The sequence below is a fragment of the Protopterus annectens genome, chromosome 10.part0 (genome assembly GCF_019279795.1).
Source record: "Protopterus annectens isolate FY-2018-M chromosome 10.part0, PAN1.0, whole genome shotgun sequence".
NCBI lineage: Eukaryota > Metazoa > Chordata > Ceratodontiformes > Protopteridae > Protopterus > Protopterus annectens.
The window spans coordinates 285,135,269-285,158,099 of NC_056744.1; positions in this window are offsets into that span (position 1 = coordinate 285,135,269).

Sequence of the window (22,831 nt, forward strand, 5' to 3'; positions counted from 1 at the left end):
ATGGCCATTTCCCAGAATAGTCCCTTTTCTCTGAGTAGTGATAATCTTGGTTTGTATATATAAATTTGGGTGTGTGTGTGTATGGGGATTGCCTCATATCAGTACAGCGATGTTCAATATTTGCTCTTCTCTTGAATTTTCAGCTTCATTTTCATTTTGTCGGCACTTGACATTATGAGTTTCATTACATTTCAACATGTAACCAAAAATCATACTATGTTCAAAATAACATCCTCTTTACTAAGGTTGTTGTTATTTTATACTACTTTAATAAAGTAGTCAGGAAAGTAGTACAAAAGGGAAGAAGTAAATGCCAACAAGTGGCAGGGTTGCAAGGTGTGAAAAAATCTAGTAATTTATTAGTAAGATAATGATATACAGGTGAAAACTCTGTATGAGAAAAATATCTTTATTGAAACCAGCTATTTGTTCAAACATAGCATGGAGAACATATTCTGTGTCTCCAAGTGCAGTGTGAGTGGATGATATATTTGTTGTTTGATGGTGTTTGGTGTGCTGTGATCTCTTCCATGAGTGTCCTTTGAAGGACACAGGTGAAGAAACTTTGATTTTTGTTATTTTATATAAGTTATACAGCACTGAAAGTACACGCTGTTTAATAGGATGGTTGTCCTCCTATCTGGACCTTTGTGTTGAACTATAACTGCTCTGCTTTTGAGTGGAAGCTATGTTTTGCCATTTGGTCATGCTTGGTGTGCTGTTGTCTGTTCCTTCACTGTCCATTTAAGGACACAGGTAAAGAAACTTTGATTTTTATTTTATTTAGCTCCACAGTACTGAATGTACATGCTGTTTAATAGGAGTGTGTGTTTTCCCATCTGAGGCTGTGTGTGGAACTATAACTGTTCTCCTCTTGAGAAGACTCTATATTCCTCATTTGGTGGTGCTTGAGTATTGTGGCATTAAAGTAGTTTTACATTAATAACAACTTAGTTATTTGTTAGATTAATGTATAAGAGTTTGCCACTGATTATTATGGATGATTTAAATTCATATGTTATTGAAAATTTGATTAATCAGGAATACTTGAATATATGTATAACTTGTGGAATATTGCTAATAAATTCTGATTTAGAAAAATGTGCATTGATTATAAACAGTTGGAAATGTTACGTTTCTCATACTGACTGTACGTGTAGTAATGAAGTATGATTAAGGTTTGTTTCTGAATTTCTTAAAAAACTAGAAGTTGGATCACTTAGATATAAAAAGTAATAATAAGAAAAAGAAAATAAGGATGGAAACAAGGGAAGTAAGGTTGATCAGCCAGAAGTTAAATAAAGCTGAAAGCAAGCCAGGAAAAGTTTACATTTTAAGTCAGATAAAACTTCAGTTAAGAAGAAGAAGCTTGAGAATAGTAAAGGAGTGAAGAAAAAAGGTGAACATTAGTAAATCTTCCACACTTAGAAGAAATCTCATGTGGCTCATTAAGTGTTATTTCATATGACATCATTTTATTTGTTAATGGGGAACCTTGAGAACAATTTGGGAAAAAAGATTTAGTCAATTCTAACATTTCTTTAAGAAAATTTGTATTCATTTAACATATTTAATATATGTATATATATATATATATATATATATATATATATATATATATATATACAGAAAGAAAAAAATTCAGCTTCACATATTATTATAAAGTGATAGGAATACACTGAATCATCAAGGTAATCTTATACAATTAACATAATTAAGAATCTTGGTATTTCAATAGCAACATTTCTAGGTTGTCTCAACCACTAAAAGTCTTAGTATGATTTATAGATCTTATTCTAATCACTTCTTTTTCAGTTTTACATAGTATTGCTATTGAATTTAAAAATTATTTGGATGTACGAACTTTTCTATCTACTACCAAGAGAGCCCAAAACATTTTTTGCTCTTTGGCTTTTACAGATACGGGAAGTGCAACATTCGTTAGTATTACTGATCTAGGCAAAAAACAATTATAAGACCATAACCACTTAAAAAACCTCTTCCCAATATTCATTTAATTTTTCACAATCCATAAACATGTGTATCCAATCAACCTTTACATCTTTACTACATCTCCAACAAAATGAAGTCATTTTACTAAACTTAGAGATTTTATAGGATGTAACAAACATTCTATGTATACATTTCCACATAAAAATTGTCCAGTATAAACTTAAAGAAGCTTGACTAACTGATTTAAGTAACAAAGCTTTATTCTTACCAGCTATTGCATCACTCAATCCACTACTATCTAAAAAATTCCAGAATTTTACTTCAAAATTATTATTATTATTATTTATAATTAATTGATATACCTTGGACAAGCTTCCTTTGTATGACAGTCTACCTTCGATAACAGCATTCATATATTCATATAATGGGGGAATAGTATTCGGTTCCTATTCACTCATATTATCCACAAATTCATTCGGTTTCTTACTGATGGATAATATTATGTGATTAGCAAATTCATCCAACTTATAATCTTTTATTAAATATTGTGGGGGCTTAGCTTTTCCTTTTTCAAAGCAATCAGATGATAATATTACTCCATTCCTTTTTAGTAAATTCATTTTAACATTGTTCTGAGTTTCCTTAAATTTAGAGGTATGTGCAATAGGAAAGCACAAAAATTTCCATTTTGATATGAGTGGAGTTTTAAAACATATTTCTTCACTGTTTTAAGAATTGATTTCATATATGCAGAGTCTAAAGATTGAAATTAATTTCTTTCTAAGGTAAATTTTGTTAACTAGATGAAAGGATTATTTTATATTTCTAATTTATCATCTTTAAAAAAATTATAAGAATTGAGAATAATCTGCTCCTGGATGGTTTTCCATTGAACAGAGTTAAAACTTGCAGCAATAGAATAAGATTTTACATCAGGAAAGCTAAAACCACCATACTCCCATAATCTTATATGAATTCTATAAGCAATTCTCAGCTTTTAAGGATAGCATAAGAATAAAGTTAACTTTTCTCATGTAAACCTATTGAATGCAATATATATATATATATATATATATATATATATATATATATATATATATATATATAGTTCCACTTCAGAATCTCGAATTACTGAAAACTCGAACTACATATGGTCGAGACCATATGATTGAGTTTTCAGAAACTCGAAATTTCAAAGTGAAAGAACAAAAAAAAAAAAGTAAAACACATTGTTTCTGCAGGGGGGCAAGCCCCCTGCACCCCCCACTTAAATATACCAACTCCGAGAGCACGCTACAGTGGGGAAAAGGCAAATCTCTTGTTCTGCACTGTATGCAGAAGCGCAGAAAGGGAGATTTCTGTTTCCACGCTATAGTGTGATAACGGAGATGGTATATTTAAGTAGGAAGGTTGCAGGGGGACTTGCCCCCCTTCAAAAAATTTACTTTCAACTAACATAAAGTGTTTTTTAACACTTCACAATTTCAAGTTTCTGAAAACTCGATCATATGGTCTTGACCATATGAAGTTTGAGTTCTCAGTAACTCGAGATTTTGAAGTGGAACCATATAGCCTCAAGTCAGGCTTTGTGCCCACTGAATAGCACACAGCAACAGTTATCCCACTCCACAAAGGGGGAGCTACCACTGATCCTGGGAACATTTGCCCTATTAGCCTGACGAGCCTCGTCTGCAAGGCCATGGAATGTACCATCATGGAATTCATAAACAAAGACATTGGTAACCTCCAAACTCTGGACCCCACCCAGTTTGGGTTTGTGAAAAGCAGATCTTGCCTCCTGAACCTTGTCGACTTCTGTGAGGTAGTCACCAAAGCCATAGACGAGGGTAAGGTGGTTCACACAGCCTATCTTGACCTCGCCATGGCTTTCGACACCATCCCTCATTCTGGAATTATAGCTAAACTCACTACTAGGTATAAATCCCTATGTCACAAGATGGGTTGCCAACTGGCTCACTGACAGAACCCACAATGTAAAAGTTTCAGACTCCAAATCTGACTTCAAACCGGAGACAAGTAGAGTGCCACAGGGTTCAGTCCTGGAACGTCTCCTGTTTGGTATCTACTTCTCTGAAGTACAGGCTAACACAGAAGGCCTCTGGCTAATGAAGTTCGCAGATGACTGCAAACTTGGAGCTATAGTAGAGTCCCCAAATGATGTGGACATCCTACAGAAGGGCCTCACTGAGACAGATGTATGGTGTCAGAGCCATGGCCTCAAGATCAATGCATTGTTATCCTCTTTGGTAAAAACTCTGCACCCATGAACTACCACACAGGCGGCAGTCTTCTTAACACAGAATGTGTGGTAAGAGTCCTTGGGACCCAGGTGGACAGTAGTCTCTCCTTTGATAATCACATTGCCAAAGTAGTCAGGAAATCCTTCTACATGGCACACCTCATCACAAAAGGGTTCTCATCCAGGAAAAAAGAGGTCATTGTTCCCCTCTACTTGACACTCATTAGACCCATTATAGAATACAATGCCCCTTTTGGAATGTACCTCACAAGACATCTGCAGCAGCACAAAGAGAATTACTGGCCTCAAACAGATGCCCTGCACTGATCATCCCAAAAAACTCCAGCTTTACTCTGTAGCATATCGCCTACTCCGAGGTGATCTCTGCCTAACATATAAAGCTATGTCAAACCCAAAGCTGTTGGACATGCTACACCTAAATAAATCCCAATCCCTCTGAGCTACATGCTCTAGGGACCTAAACCTTGTCACCACAATAAACAAGACTTGCTGGAGGGATAGATTCCTGTCCCAGAGACTTCCCATACTCTGGAACAAGCTACCCATCTATGTCAAGCAAAGTTCCTCATTAACACTCTTCAAGAAAAATCTTGATGAGTGGATGGGAAATAGAAAATACACCCCGGGGATCACTTCTGTGGCTCTGCTTGACAGGGGCACAGGAAAGTAACTTTCTTGGGTTGGCGTAAGCCAGGGAACTTTGTTGGCTAGGCTTACTTAGGCCCTTGGGCCAATAGCCTAGTACCTACCTATGAACCTACATATATATATATATATATATATATATATATATATATATATATATATGTATATAAAATAACCACCAAAAGGAAGCAGCAATTCAATCAAGATGAAGGCTTTTTCCAGCTGATAATCCAAACGTCAATACTGAGTTAGAACTTCTTTATTTCAAAGAACAAAATGTGAGCGCTTTCGCAGAGATACTCTCTGCTTCTTCAGACATTACAAAATCAAGCAGTCATCATCAGTCATATAGCAAACATCAATCAAGCAATGATTCAATTAACCAAATTAGCTACAATCTTAAAATTACTACTTGGTAGTACTGTTGAAACAACCTGCTTCTATAAAAACCTAAAGAACACATTAGATACCAAAGTATCCTATATAACACTTAGCAAAAAGTGCACCAACTAAAACACAAAAACATAAACTTTACAATGATACATAACTTTAAAATAAATATGTATCAAACCTTTAAAATATGAATCTTGAGCCCATCTACCGAAGGGCTCTGGCTTTAAGAACAGGCTTAATAGTAACACTTTCATTTAGACCCCTCCCCCTATGTGCTGCCAGTCTAAAGATCCATTTTAACTCAGCCTGTTCTGTTAGATTAACAATATCACCCAGCCTAATGTTAGGATATTGTACATGCAATACTTGATAATAAAATACATGGTCAGATCCTTCTAAAAGTGTATGCTTAGCTAGCGCACTACAATCTTGCTTCCTTTCCAAACAATATACATGGTCTCTAATCCTCTCTCTTAATGATCTGTTGGTCTTACCAACATAGTATTTGAAACATTTGCCACAGTGTGCAACATACACAATATTGCGCGTGTTGCAAGTACTGTGATTCCTCAATTCCCATAGATATCCTGTATCCGGGTTCTTAAAGAAACGGGATTCATCTATAAATATACATTGCGGACAATTATCACATTTCCTTGTGCCAAATGGCACAAAACTTTCCACTGACGTTGGACAAGCACCTATATTCCTATAGCAAAGATGTTGTTTTAAACATTTCATGTTTTTATAAGTAAACAATGGTTTGTCTCCCACTAGGTTTCTTGTTTTTTCATCAACCAATAAAATATTCCAGCTAGCCACAATTGCTTGTTTAATCTTATCTGTGTTGCCACCGAATGGTAGCAACACTGATAAAGATCTATTAGAGCCAGCGGCTGGAACAGTTTCTATCTTTTTCTCTGAGAAATAAGGTTTGGCTCTAGTGCCCCTCATCCCCGATACTTCAGCGTATCTCTCAGCTATAAGTTTTTCCTCATAGCCTCTGGACAAAAAATCTGATTTTAGCCTATCCAACTCATCTTGTAACCTCACTTCCTCACAGCACAATCGTGATGCTCTGATTGCCTGCCCTTTCACAATATTCCCAAATATGGATGGATTGTGCATGCTATTCCTATGCAAAAAAGAAGCTCTATAATAAGCCTTCCTATAAACAGTGGTTTTAAACTCAGAGCCCTCTTTATACACAGATACATCTAAAAAATCAATGCTTTTCCAAGAATGTGTTACAGTAAATCTAAGAAATGTATCATTGTAAAGTTTATGTTTTTGTGTTTTAGTTGGTGCACTTTTTGCTAAGTGTTATATAGGATACTTTGGTATCTAATGTGTTCTTTAGGTTTTTATAGAAGCAGGTTGTTTCAACAGTACTACCAAGTAGTAATTTTAAGATTGTAGCTAATTTGGTTAATTGAATCATTGCTTGATTGATGTTTGCTATATGACTGATGATGACTGCTTGATTTTGTAATGTCTGAAGAAGCAGAGAGTATCTCTGCGAAAGCGCTCACATTTTGTTCTTTGAAATAAAGAAGTTCTAACTCAGTATTGACGTTTGGATTATCAGCTGGAAAAAGCCTTCATCTTGATTGAATTGCTGCTTCCTTTTGGTGGTTATTTTATATTTTCTGTGGGATTTTATCGTTTTTTGTGGATATATATATATATATATATATATATATATATATGTGTGTGTATATATATATATATATATATATATATATATATATATATATATAAAATCTTTGGTAATATAATCATTTTATTAAGTACTAACCTAGCCTCAAAAGTAAAAAAAAAATGTATTCCATTTTTTTTAACGAGACGTAATACCTTTTCAATTATTTTTCAAAATTACTAATAATCTAATTTACTTCAATATGGATTTTTATTCCTAAATATTTTAGTTCTATTCCTTCCAAACTATATTCATATTTATATTTAAACTTACTATCTAGTAGCTGATTTAACACTAAAGTTTCTGTGTTATTATTATTAAATTTCAGCAGCGATACTTATTTATTTATTTATTTATTTATTTATTTATTTATTTTACATTTGTTGACCGGGATAGTCTGACTGGATACTTGTCCATTTTCAGCAGAGGCCCTGGGAGAAAAGCTACAAGGTGCAAACAATAATAAATTTCATATGACTTAAAACAAAAATAAAGTGTACAGAGACATTATTTACATATTTTTTCAGAAAAAAAGACAATATTTACAGATAATTTCAGACATTATTTACAGATTATTTCAGAAAAAACAAGTGATACATTTAGTAATCAGCAGATGTATGTAAGCTAAGGAGCTAGGATTCTCAGGATGGTTAAGAAAGACTGGTGCAATTACTTTGGAGTAATAGTGAGTGTGCTAGTCAGGATTAGAACAGGGGCAAGACCAGTGTGACTTAAAGTATTGTTTTATAGTATTTTTGAATCGACTTATGGAGGGTTCTAGAGTAATATCTGCTGGTAGGGAATTCCAAATTTTCTAGCATAGTTAGCCAACAGAGAGTCACTGGCTGAATTATTAGCTTTGATAGTTTGGGGTAGATTATGGGTTTGAGTGCTGGTGTTTTGTCAGGTAGGTTTAGTACTTTAAATGCAACTATCAGCTGGTTGAGCTGGATGAGGTGAGATAGTTCTAACCACCCAATAAATCTTAGGTTAGTACAGTGGTGTGTTTTGTAGGGCATACCAGTAGCAAATCTGGCGATGTGATTATAGCAGGACGATATTTTATTGAGTTCTATTTTACCAAGGCTAGTCAGTAGAGGGGAAGCATAGAGTAGGGTCGAGAGTAGGTGTGAGTGGGCAATTGCAGTATGAGCAGGTGGGGTAAGGAAAGGCTTGATCTTGTAAAGTGACCCAAGTTTTTTATTGATGGGTTTAATAGTCTTGTTGATGTGTAGATCGAACTTGATGTTATTGCAGATAATGACCCCTAATAGTTTTGTATGGGAGTCTGAAGAGATAGTGGTACCATTACTAGAGTATATAGAAAAGGAAAGGGGGTTAGACCTGTTGGAGGGGGAGAAAAGTAGCAACTTTGTTTTATTAGGATTTAAGATCAAACAGTGATCAGATAGCCATTTTCAACTGTGTTAAAAGACTGTGATTTTGTACACAGATCTGCCTATTGAATACAAGTTGCATCTGAGATGACAGTGTAGAGATCACTGATAAAAATCAAAAGCAGAACAGGACCCAATATTGATCCTTGGGGGACTCCCAGAGTATTTGGTAAGAGGGTAGATAGTTTATTCTGCCATAGGACAGCCTGCTGTCTGGCATACAAATAAGATTAGAACCAGTGGAGAGCAGTGTTATCTAATTAGGTAGTTTTTAGGGATCATAATCTCCCATGCCCCACCTACTTAAATATACCAACTCTAATATCGCACCACTGTGGTGGAAACAACAAAGTCCTGAGAATGGTCCAGCTATTTTTTTTCCCTGGGGAAAAAAATCACTGTTCCATTCATTTGGCTTTATGAAACTTTGAGTATTTGGAATGTTTGCTCTTTTTAAACTTCAAGCTTAGGCTATAGACCCTATAGTTACTACCCTTTTTATATTATCACACATTAATCTCTTGAATATAAATCATGTTTGATCTTTATTAATTAATCTACTATATCTATTAATCTTGTGATATGAAAATGGAAGTACATATTTTATAGCCTGCATTTAATAATGAAATGCATTTATATGAGTAGACTAACTTATTATCATTTCCTTGTTTAAGTATAGATGAGATTACAGAAAATTTCCAAGAGGGAGAAATTATTTTGTCACTCTGAATTATCCGGAAAATGTCATTTAGTAATTCTAAAATATGTAACATAAACAGATGATATAACTCCATACTTAAACCATCTAACCCTGGAACTTTATTATTTTACCCTTTTTAAAGTTTCTTTAACTTCTATCAATGTAATAGGCTTATTCAACAGAGATATTTGTTGGTCCTTAAGTTTATAAGAAATATTTTTCTTTAACCAATTGTCAATTTTGTAATCATCAGGATTATTATTTTTATAATTATTAAGATCCTCATGAAAATTTAAAAAATATTAAGCATTTCCTCTATATCTGAATTAAGCTTATTAGTGTGCAGATTTTGGATATTATTCATTTGTGCCTTTTTGCTTAAAATCTTACTTCTATTAGCTAATCTATGTAGATTTTCTGAAGTCATCACATAGCTATGCAATTTTTTTTTCTAAAGCTATCTCTATGTGTTAAAACTGTTTGATAATTTGTAATTAATCTTTTAATGAATTCAGTATTATCTAATATCTTTGTTTGTTCTTCAGATATCACTTTGTGTATTTCATCTTATATTTCTAACAACTCTTTATCCCAGTCTTTCATTTTATTAGTAGCTCATCTTCCCATTCTATCTTTAATATGCATTGTTAAGGAATCCCATAGTATGACTTTACTAACCTGACCATTATCATTCAAAGATAAAAAAAAAATCTTGATTTGTTTCTTAAGGTAACTCTTAAACTTTTTTTATTTCATCATATTTACTGGGATTCTGAAAATAATCTGACATTTCCATATATCCATTACTATATTATACTTAGTGCATTATGATCATATAAAAGACAAAGAATAGTTTTAAAATAATTCACTTTATTAAGTAAATCTATAGAGGCATAAATCCTATCAATTCTAGTTTGCTTCCCATATGAATAAGAATAATGAGTAAAGAACAATGATTTATCTTCTGCTTTTACTAGTAAAACAACTAAATTATTATTGTCCCGGTCCCCTTCAAAAACACACATCACACCAAATGACATTTGACGACCTTTATTAAATTTCCATAACATAGCTTTGATCACCAACTTTATTAATTACAACTATTCATGATATAATTGATTCTAAATACAGCATAACATCCTTGTAATGTTAATCAGGTAGCTTACCTACTCACCCTGCCCCAGTAAGCAGCGTCCATACCTCTACTCACTTTATTTACTTATGAAGCAGCGTTCCATCTCACTTCATACACCATTCATTGTAATGTTAATCAGGGCAGCGTGCCTACTCACCCTGCCCAACAAGCAGGGTCCATACCTCTGCTCGCTCACTTTACTTATGAAGCAGCGTCCCAACTCACTTCATGCACCATCCATTGAATTACCTTCTACCAGATAAGCACCATCCTTATGTCAGCTTGATTATTTATTCAGCAAGCTTCCTCCAACTACTCACTTCCTTTCCCCAGATCCTTGAAATGAACATCCAGACATCAGAGGGGGAACAGAAGAGGGCAAGCCTGTCCCTCCTCTCTGCCAACCAGCCTGACCAGGCTGTTCTCCCTCCCTTCTACCCAAAATTGTTCAATCCACTGCCCATAAAGGGAAGGGTCAAGCCAAACATCATTTGGTGTACCCATCATCGGTAAAGCACCTTAAAATCCCGTCATAAACCCCTTTGCCATGCCATCACTGAAACCCACCCTAATGAAACTAAATAAAGTAGAATTCCTGTGACCCCACTGTAACACCGGAACATTCACACCAAGAAAACACATACCCTTTTAGCCCGCTGCCTTCAAAGCTAAAATCATGGCTCAACCTGAATGTATTGACAGCCTATAACCACAACAAAACCCCAAACTATACCCTCTTGAACTCAAGACGGCACCCAGTCAAACAACTAGTAGCAAGTCTCACACCCAAGACCCTGCTAACCGTAGTATATCACCTTAGCCCCCCACTACCCAGTTCTATATGTGCATCAACTCCATTACCGTAGGGAATAGTCTAACTCCAAAACTTTAATGTCCTAACCTTAGATGGCAGAAATCCAGCACCCCTTGACCTAGTTCCTGAAAACTCACCTATGCTCAGCAATGAAATACTCTATGTTCCAAACAATAAACACCCCCAATTCACTCATAACCAAACTATTCTTAACCCCTGTTTGTCCCTAGCCCTTCCCTTAAAAAGATCTTTCCTTATGTTACCTATACCACTAGTATCCTACAGCTGCCTTATCCTGCAACCAGGCTTCCTTATACATTCTAACTCCCCTGTAACAACGCACCCAGTTTCTAAAACCACCCCAACACAGCCACCTACCTACCATGCTTCCTAAAACCTTATCTACAAAATTCACCCAAACCCCAAGTGAAATGATCCTTGTGCTATTCTGTAAAACCTTAACCTGGTATGTAACATTAACACTACCTACTCAAGAGACAACTTTGTCATCCCAAGATGCCATCAGTTAGGAACAAACTCCAGCATCATGTCAAACACCTCCTTGGCCCTTTCCCCACATACGGTTCAAACAACTGGATGAGTGAATATGACCACCCAAGGTTTCAAGAAAGCAAGTGTTGAATAGAGCTGTAGCCTAATAAGTTCCTGTGCTCCTATGAACATCGTGACCCTATACATCCTGTGGGATCCTCACACTCCCCATAAACCATCCCCGACAGTTTTCCCCTTTGGCTCCCTTACCTAACTCTTCCTTACTTGCCCCCTATACCAATGCAATGATCAGCTCCCAGTAATTAAACACAGAGCTCAAACATGCCTTACTAAGATGATTACTCAGACCCTCCTTGTGCCCCATTCAAGTGGCAAGAATGTCCATCCTATCAAAAACATCACCTTTCAAATCCCCTTTTCAAGCCACAGCATGATGCCTTCTGCACTCCAACAATCTGCAAAGAAAGAAAGAATGATAAATTCTATGTGCACACATACCATGATTACTAACATGGAGGCACTGACCAGGACCCCTGCCACCCCATCAAACCCTTACCTATGGCCAATGGCCGTGCTCCCTTTTACTATTGAATGCAAATGCCCAAAAGCAGGAACAACTTTCAATGTTAATCTAATATACTAATGATTAATAGAACAAATTTTACAACCCATTAACCCTGATATATAAACTCAAAATGCCTGTCCTTCTCTGACTAGCAGTGTAAAATCCTCTACCAAAACTTAACAACTTTGAAATCCATGTACTTCCATCAGTAACTGTTGCCCACTTGTGTTCCCCTTGTGTAACCTCCTCACTAGCCACTGCTTCCATCATCTGTGAATTCACTGTATTGCCACAAATGGTACTCAGCACACCACCATTTCATCATTAACTGCTGCCCACTTGTGTTCCCCATGTGTAACCTCCTCGCTCGCCACTGCTTCCATCATCTGCGAATTCACTGTGTATCGTCCCAACTGGTACTCGGCACACCATCATCTACAAAGAAAAGGACAAAAGTAAATCCTCTAATATGTAAAGAGAAGGCTCAACCTTATACCCACCTATCCCAATTTATAGCAGGAGCATTCTAAAATCCCCATCTTATATGCTTCTCATGCTGTACTTCTCTGCATTGAAGAAGTACTCCTTGGGTGTCCACTGAAGATAAATAAAATAAATAAACAAGGCTTTAAATATTGGTCTCAGAAGGTTGCTAGAATAATGGGATCTATCCCCTCATGCATTTTCCTGAGAAAACAATGCCTGAAACATAAATGCACATCCCCATTCAGATAGCACTCCACAGTAAACCGCCAGAGAAACACAACCTCCCAAAGAAATGAAGAATCACAGGCCTAAAGCAGATGAAAATCACCCCAACCTCAGCCCCCATGCACCTCTTACCAACTTAGAAAGAAGAAAGATTATGAAAATAAATATTGAAAATTGTTAATCTGCATCGTACCCTCAGTTACAGCTTTCATCCCTCAAGCAAGTTTTTTACATTTATTTATTATTTTATTAATCTGATTTTGTTAATCAAATAAATGAGCTACTCTGAAGAACTTTTTCAGTCATGACCTGGGTCATATGGTGTCATCAGTATATGTAATATTAAATTCATTAGTGGTCAAGTGACCCACCCAGAGCCCTACCTCCATTATTCAAACCACCATCTCACAAGAGTACACCGCACTGATTAATTGCACAAAACTGCAACACCAACGCTGTTCTCATTGAAACCCTAGACATGTGCCCACCCCTCTACAACAACATGGCCACAAGAGACATTCCCCATTCCATCCCAAAATGATGAAGCACCAAGATCTGGTGCCCAGGCATACAGAGTTACACTCTGGTGCATTGTCCAGCTTTAACATCATTACCTTCAATGATGCTGAACAAAATGCAATTCACAACTCCAGACACACCACAAAACTTCACACACTCCCCATCGGCCGACTTAGAGGAAATGGAAGACAACCAGAATGAAAACTCACCCCAAGCATTCCCAATACATGCCTGAAAACTGTAAGCATAACAGAATCTGCCCCACCAAGCAATTTGAAGGGCAAACTGACCTCCGTTTCCCCAGTGACTCCTATACGCTACTCCCTGCAGTGATTTGCTAGTAACCACAAACTCCACTCGAAGCAGACTAAACTCAAAACACAACCAGAGATCCAGACATTCTGGTGCTTATAACTTAAAAGTAACCGAACCACAATTTGCATTCACTTGCACCTACTGAAAGCACAGCCCATTTAAAGCCTCCGAAAATAGACTTACCATAACTCCCCATTTAATGTAGTTGGTAGGAAGACAGGGTTCTCTGTGCACATAAGGCAGTTGTAACAATGCGTTATAATTCCAATATGCACCAGCTGGACTGGAAAGTACACACGAAACCGACCATTGGACATGCCAGGATATAATGATGACACACACTGTTGACTGACCACAAAGGATCAGTAGTGTGTTAAGTGTGTAAAAGAGTATAACAGGGGTTTAGTGTTCAGGTTTGTCGTTGCTTTGGAAAGATTATCTGCGAAGGAGTACAGACAGAACCATTACACCTCCTTCAGTTATGTCAGAAATAGCAATGTACAGTCATCTATGTCCTGAGTCAGGGTCAACTGTACCTGACTGACAATGTCGACATCCTGTCAGACAGGCCCATACATACATACCCACCTCCCAGTGACCAAAGGCCCTATCATCATACCAGGAGATATCACATGTAGAATGTGTAAACTGCTCCTCCCAAAAACAAATGAATCCCATCACGTGGATAACATTGTTTCCCCATATGTGTCATAATTGAACAACAGAACAAACAGACCCTGCACCACAACAGTCTGTTAAGCCTCACACTCTCTACAGGATCTTAAACTGTTGAATGTGTTACAGCAACATGTGGCACACCCCACAAGTGTTGGTGCACAACAGACCATGGGAACTATAGTCCTATAAGCCTATGAAGTCTGAAATGCTAGGCCATGGAGTCCATCATGATTGCAGTCAGGAACAGAGCTATTGTAATCCCACAAACACACAACCCAAACATCTGTGGTATGTTAATGAGCAGATCATGTTCCCCAAACCTGCTAGATTGTATTCGAGGCAGCCACCCAGGACATACATCACTGAAAGGAGCAACACACGTCCCACATCGACTTTGAATAGCCCTTTATCAACATCACAGACACATGTTGTATCCACAAAACCAACAATCTGTACATAAATATGTATTTTCATATGAAAGAATGCCAATTTGTCCACACATAGATCACACAAGCTATGAATTGTGGATTCCTGTTCAAGCTGTTCACACCTGCTGACCCACATCGTTCATTCCTGGGATTGCATAAAACTAAGTGCACACACATTACCATGTCCAGTCTGATGATGTCAGCATCCTACAAATATAGCAGGAGAGTAGAAACCACACAGTGAAGCATATAGCGTGTTGTGTTAATGCATATCTCTCTAGTATCATCACATAGTTAGATAGGGGGTTTGAATCCTGCAATTGTTGTATGTATGTGTGTGTGTATGATTCCCTTTGGGAGGAATGGCCTTTTTGTAGACTTTCATAACACATTAAAAGAGGTGAACACCTGTTTGCCATGTCTGATGATGTTAGTATCCCACAAATACAGCAGTGGAGATTATAACACCCAGTAAAGCATGTAGCGCATCGTATTAATGCGTATCTCACTAGTGTCATAACATAGCTAAGTAGGGATTTGAATCCTACAAAACTGAGTGTGTGTGTGTAAGATTTCCTTTAAGAAGAGTGTCCTTTTTGGAGACTGTGAAAACACATTAGAAAAGGTGTATTCCCCTTTGCCAAGTGTGATGATGTCAGTACCCCACAAATACAGCTTTGGAAAGGAATGCTCCCAGTAAAGCATATAGCACGTCGTGTTAATGCATATCTCGCTAGTGTCATAACATAGGTAGGGTTTTGAATCCTGCAAATGCTGAGTGTGAATGTGTGTATGTGAGATTCCCTTTGAGAGGAGTGGCCTTTTTGGAGACTGTGAAAAACACATTAGAAGAGGTGGATTCCCCTTTGCCAAGTGTGATGATGTGAGTACCCCACAAATACAGCTTTAGAAAAGAATACTCCCAGTAAAGCATATAGCGTGTCGTGTTAATTCATATCTCACTAGTGTCATAATATAATTAGGTAGGGGTTTGAATCCTGCAATTGCTCAATGTATGTATGTGTGTGATTCCCTTTGAGAGAAGTGGTCTTTTTGGAGACTGTGTAAACACATTAGAAGAGGTGAATTCCTCTTTGCCAAGTGTGATGATGTCAGTATCCCACAAATACAGCTTTGGAAAAAAATGCACCCAGTAAAGTATGTAGCACGATGTGTTAATGCATATCTCTCTAGTGTCATAACATAGTTAGGTAGGGTTTTTAATCCTGCAGTTGCTGAGTATGTGTGTGTGTGAAATTCACTTTGAGAGGAGTGGCCTTTTTGGAGACTGTGAAAAACACATTAGAAGAGGTGGACTCCCCTTTGCCAAGTGTGATGATGTCAGTATCCCACAAATACAGCTTTGGAAAAGAATACTCCCAGTAAAGCATTTAGCGTGTCGTGTTAATGCGGATCTCATTAGTATCATAACATAGTTAGTTAAGGGTTTGAATCCTGCAAATGGTGAATGTGTGTGTGTCTAATCCTATGAAAGGAGTGGCCTTTATGGAGACTGTGAAAACACATTTAAAGAGATGAATTCCCCTTTTGCCAGTTTGATGATGTCAGTATTCCACAAATACAGCAGTGGAAATGAAAACTCCCAGTAAAGCATATGGCGCATCGTGGTAATGCATATCTGTGTAGTATCACGACATAGGTAGGTAGGGGTCTGAATCCTGCAATTGCTGAGTGTGTGTGTGTGACACTGTTGAGCAATGTGTTGTGGGTTTTGCCTTTACTACTGTATGACATATCAGTAAAACAACAGTATGTGCATTGCACACTGCAGGTATCTGTGTGGCAAATACACATATGTACATGTGACCTACATTGGTAACTGTGTAGCCAAGACATATATGTACATGTGACCTCATTCACTTCATAGGTGTGAAGCCTGCTGTCAACACGACTACATCTGTTACCATTGACAGTTGTTGCTGCTGCTTCTTGGACCATAGCTCACATATGTATGTATGTGACAAGTCCAGCCACTGTAGTGAGCTGTGCCCTAGGTCATCTGTGTCACACACACACATGACAGTTGCTATAGAATAGTGTGAGTGTGGGTCTATGCCTGTGGCATATGACAGACATGTTCAAACACAACACAGTCTGTCAATAATGGCCAATCATTGTAGGTATACAACAACTCCATGGATATGCATACAGACCCCTTATTGCTCATGTGATACACTGAGGGACATCAGCATAGCTTTGGGAATGTGGATATCAAAGGACAGATGAAATCACATGTGGCTGTTTGTACACATCGGTACCCCTGCTACATGTTGTGTGCTATGACCAATGTGGTACTATCAGGATACTATGTGTAGTAAATGTGGATGACTATGCTATTGTTGGCTCATAGCTTCACAACATGGGTTTGTCAACAGGTATCTGTCTGTATGATACCCTTGTGGAGGATAAGTGTCTAATCCGGTAAATGCTTTGTAGGCCACTGTATACATCACCAGATGTGGACGTACATATCCCGAGTGTGTCTGCTTGTACCTAGGATGGACACATGCCAAACAGGAGTGGTTATGGGAATGTGTGGTGGTCATTACCACTGGTAACTGGTATAGTACAATACCGGAAAGATTCTAATGCTACTGTGTATCCTACAGCTGTGTGTCAGTTGTCAAGACATCATCTAACGATTGGTTAAGATCAGGCTATTGAGGTTATGTACACTACCAGAATGCTAACCAATGACCGATATCAACAGTATCACCCACAGCATAGTGTCATACCATGTCATATACACATGTGTACCCAAGTTGTGACATATGCGTAGTGACATGCATATTGGACACCAATAGGAAATATGAAGTATTAACACTGTGTAATACAGGGCACGTCACCCTTCCCATGTGCCCAATATGCACATGCATGCAAACAGTGCACCTCCACCATGTTCACAAATGTACACCTTGAAATCTGTACTGCACACATCACACACGTAACATCCACTCACCGACACATACTGCCAGTACCACACACATCAGCCAACTGGCACATGTGTGGACAATCCATGTTTGGAATTTGCACTGGTGTAAACAATACTAAATTGATAATCAGTGCTGTGATGCATCATGCCTGCTCAGATACACCTACAAGGATATCACTACACTTTACTGTTCACAACATGATAACATAGCTACACTGCTAGTAGGTCACCCGGTGCATCAGCACCATGTTATCCTGTTCCTGCATCAATGTCACAGATGACAGGAGGTGGAACAATTTCATCATATGCACAGGGTGTGTGTTTGTTTTTCCAGAGCCGGACAATGACCCATCCAATCAACATCTATATGTGTGTGTGTGAGGGACAACAGTACAGTATGAGTCAGTGTTGATGTGATGTGTGTGTGTATGTGTTAGCCCTACGTGTTGGTAGTATGTGTGTGTGTCTGCATGCACACAGTACCCCCATGTGGCTGCTAAATATGGGAGTTTGTGGGACAGCCACAGATTGTACCTGCCAGGCTGTACAGATCACTGTCTCCGGCCACAGACACAGTACCTGTGCCTGGCAGGGGTGACATGGACAGTATCAGGTACTAAGCCAGACTGTGTACTATCATCAGAGGCAGAGGGATGTTGACTGGACCCATGTCCCTGCTGGGACTGGCCAGAGCCACGTGCACGTGGTTGTCTCGGATGGTCTACCGACAGCCCAGCCACAACATTGCTGGGGCTGGTACTGGCACTACGGGAGCGGCTGTCACTTGGGTGTCATCTGTGACGACTGCCAGCTGATGATGTTGCTGACATACGTCCACGTCAATGGCCCAGCCATCCTGCACTGTCCTGGCACATGGACATCACATTGTGGAGGACATCTAGTGTCTCCTCCCAATGTCTATCAATGACATTGGTATAATTGCAGATGGCACCGGCAAGGTCACGGATACTGTCATTGATCATGGTGTTATGAGCCCTCTGCGCCCTTAGTCCCTGCCTGGTGTACAGTTCCATACGTGCCTGTGCTTGCATCACAGCCCGGAACATACCTGAGGTTGTGAGACCTGTGCAGGCACGCCTGCCAGGGGCATTATGACCAGCGATGCTCCCACAGGAACCCCTGGACATATGCCTATGTGGTACCGTACTGGGTGTCTGGACATGGCTGCTGTGTGGGGTTGCATGTGCCATAGATACCACACTTTCCTGGTCAATGCCTACCATATGCTGTTCCTCACCTAAGGCCATTAGTGTTGAGGGATGTAATGGCAGTACATATGTGTGCATAGATGGTTTTGAAAGCTGTGTGCTGTCGATTGGTGGACCACCGACAGACCCTGTCAAACATGGCTGTGCCACTACACATGTATCATCATGGTCACTATTTGTGGCAGTGACCTCAGGTTCCCTGCTGCACCCATCCAACAATACCTCAGCACCTGTGAGAGGGAGACAGGAAGCACACTTTACCATCTGTACAGGATGTTCCACACATGCACACATGCACACATGCACACATGAACACATGAACACATGCATACGTGCACACATGCACACATGCACACTAATGCACTACACATTCAATTTGACACACACACACCAACAGCAATATGGAACATAGTCGTTAGTGGTTAATGGTGGATTACAGTATCACAACCCAAAGAGTCCTATCACACGTTTCAGCATGCAGGATGTGTGTTGCTCAACAGCATGCAGTGCAAGTGTAGAGAGTCCTTGTTGATAACAGTATACATGTTGTTGATGCATGTGTGTTGTTCAATGATTGGCCTCACCCTGGTACACAATGTGTACATGGACACAACATTGCACTGCAAGTCTGAAACACTTTCCAATGTCCTGTGCACCATCAGTCATGGGTATACAAAACATGTCCAGATGCACACAACTGTCAGGTGTATGACAATGAATGCTATGTGTAGTACTGCAGGTACTGTAACTGTATGTAGTGTAGTACCATGAGCCATCATCAGGCAGCATCATGTGGTCACTCAAGGCCACTGATGCATGTCACACTGGCAACTATTTTGCTGTACCTGACCTGCACCACTTAGGCTACATTTAACAGTTCACAGACAGTTGTTACATGGGCATGTCAGGTGTTCAATAGGGAGCATTGCTTAACATGACTGTGTTGTGTGTTGATGGGTGTCGCACCACCCCATGATAGGCTTCTACCCCCAGGTATAGTATGTGTGCTGTGTTGATGACATATGGGATACTGGAGTATGACCTTACAGCAGGTGTCTACAGATACCATGTGTATCATATTAACACATACTGCATATGACAAAGTGGTGTATGTTGTGTGCATGTGTATTGACTCTGCCTATACAATGTCCTCTACAGTGTACCCCATTTGTTTGTGATGCTCTGTGTATTGCATGTGTATGAGTCAGCTACTCACGTCACTGGGAAGTGCATAGTCACACAGAGAACATGCAGAGCATGCACTATGTGTAGGTGTTTAACATGTGTATATGGCCTACAACTCCCCTATGACATGCACATGTTATATGTTATATTGACTGTAGCCCACTCACCAGCATGGGTCTGCTGACTTGCTATCACACCGGAGGGACCTGCAAGGATATGAGACAGTATGTCAGTGTCAACAACTATGGCATTGCTGCTGTGAGTCTGCAATTATACAGTAGTACATGTGGTGACAGTCACAGGCATACAGATAATGTCCCGTATTATCAGTATTGCATGACACCAGGCTCCACATATTCTGCATACACAGTACACATCTGACTAATGCATATTATAGCATGCCATGTTACCTGCACGCTTGTTATCGCTGTGCTGGGTGACTCCGGCCTCCATGATGACACAGGCGTGTTGTACTGGTTGGCCAGGAGCCATCCTGCTGAGGAGCAGCTCCTCCACTCTGGTGAGGGGGGGATGTGTAGCAGCACCACCACCTGTGGCAAGCTGTTGTCTGTGGACATCGGAGGCATGCTGCCGGATATGTCTGATTAAATCACTGCAGTGATGGCGTACCTGCTCATAAGTCCGGTTATGCATGCCTACATCATTCACCTGACGGACAACATCCTGCCACAGTGCAGTGCGACCATGCTGGTCCTGGCAGGATCTTGAGAACAGAAGGTTATAATGTTGGATGAGTGCATCTGAGATAACTTCCTCCTCCTCAGGGGAATAGGCTGGCTTTCTGTTGTGTGACATAACCCTGGAAGACAATTAAACAGTAATTGTGAGCAAGTCATGTGGCACACTCAACATTCTAATGTACAGACATCAATGAAATGCCATATATAACAACCTATTGGCTGTCAGTAGATACACACTTTTAATACCACATATGACTGCTAAGCCCACAACTGCCTGACAGTGCCTGAGACATACTATATACCAAACCATGTTCTGCATAACCGCAAAGTGAAACCAGTATGTAAGACTATACAACAGTACATGGCACACTGTATGTGACACAATGCAACATCTAGCCACAGGAGGTGTATATGAAGCTAATGCATACAGACATTTGTCATCCATTGAAATCAATGTACAGTACGGTTACAGTACACCACACTACTTGTTGATAGCAAACCCCTCAGTAACATATGTGCACATTCATCACTATAGGTGGCATACTGCTGTACTACACTATACATGTTGCTAGATACGCACCTATATCCTGTGACACACATACCACCGAGGCCATGTTACAGGCATACCCACACACACATCACACATACCTACAAGACACAAAGGTATGGCAACCCAGATTACATTTACCTGTGTACCATACATTACTGTGTGTCAGCACCTACATAACCTTATGCCTGAGGTATGTAATGTGTGAGGACTACAGGTAACAAACAAAAGTGTGTTACCAAGCCATGTGGATATAAACCATTCTGCGCAGTTGAGGCTTACAGCTTCAGGTAGTACTACAGTCCATATGTGACTTGTATTCACTAGTGTTAACAATCAATAAGCATACATGTACTGCTTTAGCCTACAATGGCACACTCCAGTCGACACCATGGGACTATGTCACAATGTATGCCATACTGCTTTTCCTGCCTGGCAATAGCATATGGACCTCTTGATGGGATTAGAGCTACAACATTATTCCCACTAGGCTATCACACATATAAACATCATTGCCACATTCACATACACATTCTCCATCACACACAGTCAACCTCACATAGCATGTGATGCAACAGGTACATGTGTATGTGTGTATCGTGTCCTAGGTAGCTGATATGCTGTTATCCATAGGGCCTATGTAAGCTTAGACATATGGTACCCTGCACTACAACACCCATGTAATGTAGGTTCATGTGCCCCTGTCATGCAGAGCCACAGGGGTGATTACCGGGTTGTGTTTCCTATCTCACATGCAATCATCATGGTTATTCATGGCAACTGCTAATGAGAACCTTTATATGCTGTTGATAGGTAGTTGGTTCCACAGTATGGTATGTGTCTGTGATGATAATGTGCCAGTCGAGCATGTTCTGCTTTTTACATTACAAGGTGTAGATCAGTAGAGTGTGTATCTTGTCTGGTGTTCCATCTGTTTACATGGAGCACGTCCAACACCTGTGTGTTTGCCATAGCTATGTATGTTAGGCAGGGGTAGCCTCTGGGTAGGCAGTATACGACACAGTGTAGCTGTGGTTTTGTAAGACAGTCAGCATAGGGCATCTGTTGGAGTCCGGTAATACTCTTTGTGAGGTATGTGTCTGGCATCTACTGTTGCTGTGGATGTCTTCTGAGGTACATATCAACAGGGACATTCTACTCTATGATGGGTGTTATGACTGATGAGTGGAGTGGAACACTGACCTCTGTTTCCATGGATGACACACATTTACTGACGACATGTGGACTGTACTAGGTTTACATGACTAGTGTGGCACAGTGATCATCATTAGGGACACTACTGTCCACCTGTGTTCCGTAGTCTCTTATCACACCTTCGGTGTTGAGTACACTACCATCTATGTGTTAGTTTATGGGTACAGGGCTTTTAACAACAGGGATGGCAATATATGTACAACATTCAGCTGGAGTGTACATTTGAACATCAACTGGTGTACACATAGATATGCA